The sequence below is a fragment of the Moschus berezovskii genome, chromosome 26 (assembly GCF_049115385.1).
Source record: "Moschus berezovskii isolate FMDL1 chromosome 26, NW_MosBer_1.0, whole genome shotgun sequence".
Classification (NCBI taxonomy): domain Eukaryota; kingdom Metazoa; phylum Chordata; class Mammalia; order Artiodactyla; family Moschidae; genus Moschus; species Moschus berezovskii.
In genome coordinates this window covers 3,508,675-3,516,291 of record NC_142485.1, presented here as the reverse complement: position 1 = coordinate 3,516,291, position 7,617 = coordinate 3,508,675, and positions in this window count along the sequence as shown.

Here is a 7,617-nt window from a genome sequence, read left to right as displayed (position 1 = left end):
ATCTGAGCTTCAGGCGCTTGCATCCAGTAGCCCGTTTGATTATGCCACCTTGATGTCCTTTTGGCAGCTGAACTTTCAGGTGTAAACAGGTGCCTTTTTCTTCCCGTCAAAAGGAAGAAACTGGAAATACATGACCTGTGTGCTGAGGAGGGAAGTGTGTTGATGTCTGCAAGTGAAATGAATTGGGAAAGTAAGGGAACTCCCTGATGGTCCAGTGGCTGAGTCACTGGGCTCCCAATGTAGGGAGCCCAAGTTCGATCCCTGGTCAGGGAAATAAATCCGGCATGGCGCAGCTAAAGATCCCATGTGCTGCAACTAAGACCCAGGCCAGCCTAAATAAATATTTTTAATAAAAAATAAAATGTTTTTAAAGTAAGATGGGCTGAAAAATGTGGATAGAAATACAGTAAGATGGCCCTTGTAGATGTCATATGTGGGTATTCACAACTGGTAAAAGTCTTCCCCAGTTGCCCTTTGAAAATTTTCAGTGTACAGTGTTGAGGGAACTGTAATGTGTGAGACATCCCTTCTCCCTCCACCACCTCATGAGCGCACACACCACCCCATCTTAATCTTCACATTCTGATAAATTTGCCGGTTCCTGAAGCCAACAAGTCAAGTTTCTCTTTTCTCTCCTTGTTCCTATGTCTCTCTCACCACCTTTTATACCTCTATTCGGTCCATTAAGAAATCTGAGCTATTCTGTTTCCCATTGCTGTTTAGTGGATAAATCATGTCGCTGAATCATGTCCGACTCTGAAACCCCATGGACTGTAGCCCACTAGGCTCCTCTGTCTATGGGATTCTCCAGACCAGAATACCAGAGTGGGTTGCCATTCCCTCCTCCAGGGGATCTTCCCTACCCAGGGATCGAACTCCTGTCTCCTGCCTTGGCAGGCGGATTCATTACCAGTGAACCACCTAGGAAGCCCTCTGTGGTATTCTAACTTCAGTCTTAATACTTCTTACCATCAGCATGGATATTACTCTGCATCACACCACCATCACCTCTTGCCTGGGCTACTGTAATAGTTCCCTAATAGGAACGACTCCTGTATCCACCTACAAACACTTCTCCCCAGTTGGAGTGTTATTTTTTTATGTAAAAGAGATCTAAGTACTCTGCTCAGAAGCCTTCAATAGCTTCCTATTGCTTTTTTTTTTTTTTTTAACCCAGTGCCTTAAGCTGCCCCGCAAAGCCCTGCACAAACTCTGAGCCCCCTCCCCAGCACTCTACACAAGGGGGTCCTCTTTCGTTCCCTACCTCAGGCTTTATCACTCTCTGTGATGCTGGAGCAAGACTTCTCCAGGCTACACTTTGTAGCTTGCTTTTTCCTTTTCTGTATCAACCACCATCTGCCTTTGCATGGGTAAAATTAAGCTGACCCAAACAGTGCAGAAGGCAGAAATCAGAAAGAGGACATCACAGTGGTTTCCTCAGTGTTCTCAGGGCATCAGTTCCAGGACCTCTGCTGTTGTTTTTGTTTCCCTAAGTCGTGTCTGACTCTCTGTGACCCCATGGACTGCAACCCACCAGGCGCCTCTGTCCGCGGGATTCTCCAGGCAAGAATACTGGAGCAGGTTGTCATGCCCACCTCCAGGGGATCTTCCTGACCCAGGAACTGAACCCGCATCTCTTATGTCTCCTGCATCGGCAGGTGGATTCTTCACCTCTAGTGGGAACCCAGTATAAGCTGTGGACTTTGGATGTGTCAATATAGGTTCCCCAGTGGTAACAAATGTACCCCTGTGCTGCAGGATGTTGATCGTGGGGGAGGATGTGTGTGTGCATCAGGGGACAGAACGTCTATGGGAACTCTGTACACACCATCCAATGTTGCTGTGAACCTGCAACTGCTCCAAAAAGTAGAGTATATTTTAAGGAGAGAGAGAGAGATGCATGGAGAAAGCAGCGGTGACATCCATCCAGTATCATGTGTCGAACAGATACCTGGTGAGAAGTTGCTGTGCATCAGGGAGCCCCGCCTGGTGCCCTGTGATGAGCAGAGGGGCGGGGCGCAGGAGGGGAGGGAGGCTCAACAGGGAGGATGGCTGATGGGGGTTGTTGCAGGCAGAAATCAACAGAACGTTGTAAAGCAATTGTCCTCCAACTAAAAAAAAACAATAGAGAAGATGCTACCAGTTAAGTTGGAAAAGAAGAATGGAAATAGGCCCTCTCTTCCACGATAATGCCTGTGAAATAAAATCTGTTATCTTCAAGCCTCCCATCTCTTAAAGGTCGCCTCCACCCTGTGCGGCTTGCTGGTTAACTGTCAGAGCCTGCAAAACTATAGATGGCCCCGGTCTGTCACAGCCACACCACTGGCCCCTGGAGTCGCGTGGGGCTCCTCAGAGCCAGAGGAGGGGCGGAGCGGCGCCCCGGGGGACGGTCCCCAGAGTTCCAGAGCTGCTGCGGAGACCACCTTTTGCTGCTGTCTTCTAAGAAGCCTCCGTTTTTAACCCTGTGGAGCCTGTGACTCAGTCCACAGGAATTCCCAGACTATTCAGAGTGGGTTTCTGCCTACTCCTCCTTCCTCTTTCCTCTGACAAGAATAACCACTTTCTTCAATGAGGTGAAGGTTGTGTCTTCAACCGTCATCTGTTAAAAGACGCAGATTTCCTGAGAAAATCACCTCAGTTCAGTTCAGTTCAGTCGCTCAGTCGTGTCCGACTCTGCGACCCCATGAATCACAGCACGCCAGGCCTCCCTGTCCATCACCAACTCCCGGAGTTCACTCAGACTCATGTCCACAGAGTCGGCGATGTCATCCAGCCAAAATCACCTCATCAACCCTTATGTTCCACTGAGACCAAGGCCCTGGGAAACTGCACACAGGACCATTCAGTCTGGATGCAGATGAAGAAGTAAGGAGCCTAAATCGGGCCTCCCTGGAGGCTCTGTGGTAAAGAACCCACCTGCCAAAGCTGAAGATGAAGGTTCGATCCCTTGGTTGGGAAGACCCCCTGGAGGAGAAAATGGCACCCCCCCTCCAGTATTCTTGCCCAGAGAATCACAAGGACAGAGGAGCCTGGTGGGCTACAGTCCAAGGGGTCACAAAAGAGCCAGTCACAACTTACTGACTAAACAGCAACAACGAGCCTAACGTTTGAGCCCTCTGATCCCAAACTCGGGACAGCAGGCCAGGTAAGGCCCTTCCTGTGAGGGCCTGGGTGCAGGAGAGATGTGAGGAGACAGGGAAAGGGAACAAGATGGCTTCCTAATAGTCAAGGCCAATTAGAGATGTCCACTGTTTTTCCTCATTTTCAACTGTTCTCATGAACGCTGCTGGTTCCCAGCACCTCAGTAACTTTCCACCTTAGCTTTGCCTTCTCTGTGCCCTAGATCGGCAGTTCTCAAACATTTTTATCTCAGAATCCTTAGTGTGTATTAGTCGCTCAGTTGTGTCTGACTCTTTGAGACCCATAAATTGTGGCCCACCAGGATCCTTGTGCATGGGATCCTCCAGGCAAGCACACTGGAGTGGGTTGCCATTTCCTCTACACTCTTAAATTATGGAAAACAACAGAGCACTTTTTTTACGGACTGTATTTGTCCTATCCACCTATTAGAAATGAAAACAGAGAAATGTTTAAAACCCAAGCACACACAGCACGTAAGTCACAGGACAGTGACATCACCAGATGTCACCGACAGCTTTGGCAGTTTCCTCCGCTCACAGCAAATTGCAATTGCTATTCAACCTCATGATAGCCGTGACGTAATTTCTTGGGGTTTTTTTTTTTCTTTACAGCACTAGCTTCTAGAGTTGTTGCCCAATCATGCCTCTATTGTAAACAAAAATTTTTGTATACTTATTTAACTAGAAGCATAATTTCATTATATTATAGATAAATAATAAACATTTCAACTTAATGACCAATGATGACTTACATAGGTATCACTTCAGTTCAGTTCAATCGCTCGGTCGTGTCTGACTTTTTGCGACCCCAAGAATCACAGCACGCCAGGCCTCCCTGTCCATCACCAACTCCCGGAGTTCACTCAAACTCATGTCCATCGAGTCGGTGATGCCATCCAGCCATCTCATTCTCTGTCGTCCCCTTCTCCTCCTACTCCCAATCCCTCCCACCATCAGAGTCTTTTCCAGTGAGCCAACTCGTCACATGAGATGGCCAAAGTATTGGAGCTTTAGCATCAGTCCTTCCAATGAACACCCAGGATTGATCTCCTTTAGAATGGACTGGTTGGATCTCCTTGCAGTCCAAGGGACTCTCAAGAGCCTTCTCCAGCACCACAGTTCAAAAGCATCCAAAATGATAGGACAAAGTAAAAAGTAAGAATAGAACATGACAAAGGTGGACGCCGCTGCTGAGATTCCGTCGTGCAAGACTGAACATATCTTCCTCACACTCTCTTTCCAGCTCTTCCTACCTGCTCACCCCGGTCAACGGTTAGCTGTGTTAGGAGCTGCCCTGCGGAGAGACTCCTGTGGCCAACAACTTGCTGGCCGAACAACAAGCAGCAAGGAACTGGATCCTGCCAACAAGCAGTACGTGAGGTCAGAGCAGATCTTGCCCCCAGCCGCGCCTGGAGATGACTTCAGCCACACCCAGCACTTTGACTGCAGCCCGTGGAGACCCTGACTCAGAGAACCCAGCTAAGCTGCATGCAGATGTCTGACCCACAGAATGTGAGATAATAAATGCTGTCATTTAAGCTGGTAAGTTTTAGGGTAATTGGCTACTCAGCAGTTGATGACTGACTAATAAAGGGGGCGATCAGCAGATCAGGACACTGAAAATTGATTCATGTCCAAATTCCCCTAACATCACAGGACCTAACAGACCTGTAGATAAATAAACACCACCTAGGAGAGCCAACGGAGAAGGCAATGGCAAGCCACTCCAGTACTATTGCCTAGAAAATCCCATGGATGGAGGAGCCTGGTAGGCTGCAGTCCGTGGGGTCGCTAAGGGTCGGACACGACTGAGCGACTTCACTTTCACTTTTCACTTTCACACATTGGAGAAGGAAATGGCAACCCACTCCAGTGTTCTTGCCTGGAGAATCCCAGGGACGGGGGAGCCTGGTGGGCTTTCGTCTATGGGGTCACACAGAGTCGGACACGACTGAAGTGACTTAGCAGCAGGAGAGCCAACAGGCTTCCCAGGTGGTGCTAGTGGTAAAGAACCCGCCTGCCAATCCAGGAGACGTAAGATCCTGTGGTCCAATCCCTGGGTGGAGAAGATCCCCCAGAGAAGGAAGTGGCAACCCACTCCAGTATTCTTGCCTGGAGAATCCCATGGACAGAGGAGCCTGGAGGGCTACAGTCCACGAGGTCACAGAGAGTCAGACACAACTGAACGCGCACACTGTGAGCAGTAGAACCAACTGCTGGGAATTTCCAAAGGAAGCCTTTGAGTCCACGGTGAGTATGAAACTGAAAACAATGGGATTGGCTCAATGTTTGCATAAGTGAAGCAGTAGGTCCCACCCAGATCCCATCCTCCAGTGAGGCTTTATAATAATCAGTGCCGCTCCCTAGAGCTTCCCAACACACACACACACACGCACACGCACACACCCCTCCAATCAGCTTTCTAATGCTTCACTCAGATACAAACAGAGAACAGTGGATCACTAGACTTTTGAGGGAAGAGGCTACCATATGGAAAGGAAATAGAAACTAAGAACAATACAAGAAACAAGAAAAGCACTCTTTATTACAGGAGAGATAAGAGAAAATAGAGTGCCTGTGAACTAGGATGCTACAAAAAAGAAACAGAAAAAGCAAGAATTACTGAGTAATAAAGACAATATATAAAAATTTATTGGAAAAATTAGAAAACAAAGAAACAATTACTCAGAACAGAAATACAAAAAAAAAAAAAATGGACTTTAAAAAAACTTAAAGATTAATCCAGGAGGGACTTCTCTGGCTGTCCAGTGGTTGAGACTTCACTTTCCAGTGCAAGAGTTTTGTCCCTGGTTGGGGAGCCAAGATCCCAAATGCCTTGCAGCCAAAAAACCAAAGCATGAAACAGAGCAATACTGCAATAAATTAAATGCAGACTTTAAAAATAGTCCACATCATTTGGCAGAAACCAACACAATACTGTAAAGGAATTATCCTTCAATTAAAAAAAAAATCTTAAAAAAAAAGATTAATCCAGAAGATGTAGTAGGAGTTCTGGAAAGAAAATGATCAAAGAAATAATTCCAGATAATTTTCCTGGAATTAAATGAAAGAGTTTCCAGATTAGAATACTCTCAGATTATGCTGCACAGTTAATGGGGGAAAAAAAACTAACTTCAAGGCACATCATGTTGGAGTTTCAAAACATCAGGGACAAAGAAAGAATAATAAAAAACATCCAGAAAGAAAGATCAGATCACATGCAATATGATCACATAGAAATCAGACTATCATGAGACTTTTCAACAGTGGCACTGAACGCCTGAGGAATGCCTTCCAGTTTTTTAAATAAAAATACTTTACCTCAAAACCCAACTGAACCGTCAGTCACGTGCAAGGTTAGGATAAAGATAATTTAAGACAGATAAATTTTCCAAACACTCCCTTTCTAGACATCTTCGCTAGAAGGTCACTAAGGTTACGTAACATGGATTAGGAGGACCCATGAAGGGGAGTGTATTGTGTGTGTGGCGGGGGAGGAGTAGACCCAGACGTGTCGAGGGACCGGAGGAAGAAATGTGTGTGACAGACAAGTGTTATTTGTTTAATTCTCATCTTGACAGAAAAAACAAAACAAAACAAAACTGTACACACTTTTTGGCCAGTTCAATAGAAAGTCAATAGATAATGCCTGAAACTTGTGAGTAAAAGCAATAGCATGATAAGGATATCATTTAGAAATACTAAGGAGATACTGAGAGGCTGATAGCTGGGGACTGAAGGATGGGGAGGATAGGGCAGGGTACTTCTGTTATTTATCATAAGCCGGGTAGGGCCATGTGATTTCTTAAAAGAGGTGAATTCATTAGTTTGATGAAAATAAATGTTGCTTTAAAAACAAGAACTTTCATTAGCAGATATAAACTATCATACACTGTTATAATATTTCCATGTATATTATATACATGTAAACCCACATGACTGAGTGGGTGGACCACAGGTCCCACTGAACAGCACAGGGAACTCTGTTCAGTATCTTAGGATGGACCATAATGGAGAAGAATATGAAAAAGGATAAATATGTGTGTATGACTGAGTCACTTTGCTGTACAGCAGTAATTAACACAACACCGTGAATCAACTACACTTCAGTTAAAACAAACTGACAAAAAACTGTCCAGTTCCCCTTAAACACCACAATCTTCCAAGGTAATAGCTAAATAATACAGACATCTGAATTATTAGATGTTTGAGTTGCTTTCTCCCTGTTTCCATTTACGGTTAGGGCACCACTGGTGGAAATCAGTCTCTTTCTTCCAAACTGAAAGAATAAAGAAGCCTTGGCACAAAACTCCATTTCTGGAGCACAATCTTTGAGAAATTATTCTAAAAATAGAAAAATATTTTTGTGAAATGATATATAGCACTGTTTATATATTACTATATAATAATGCCAACAAAGGTCCATATAGTCAAAGCTATGGCTTTCCCAGTAGTCATGTATGGATGTGCGAGTTGG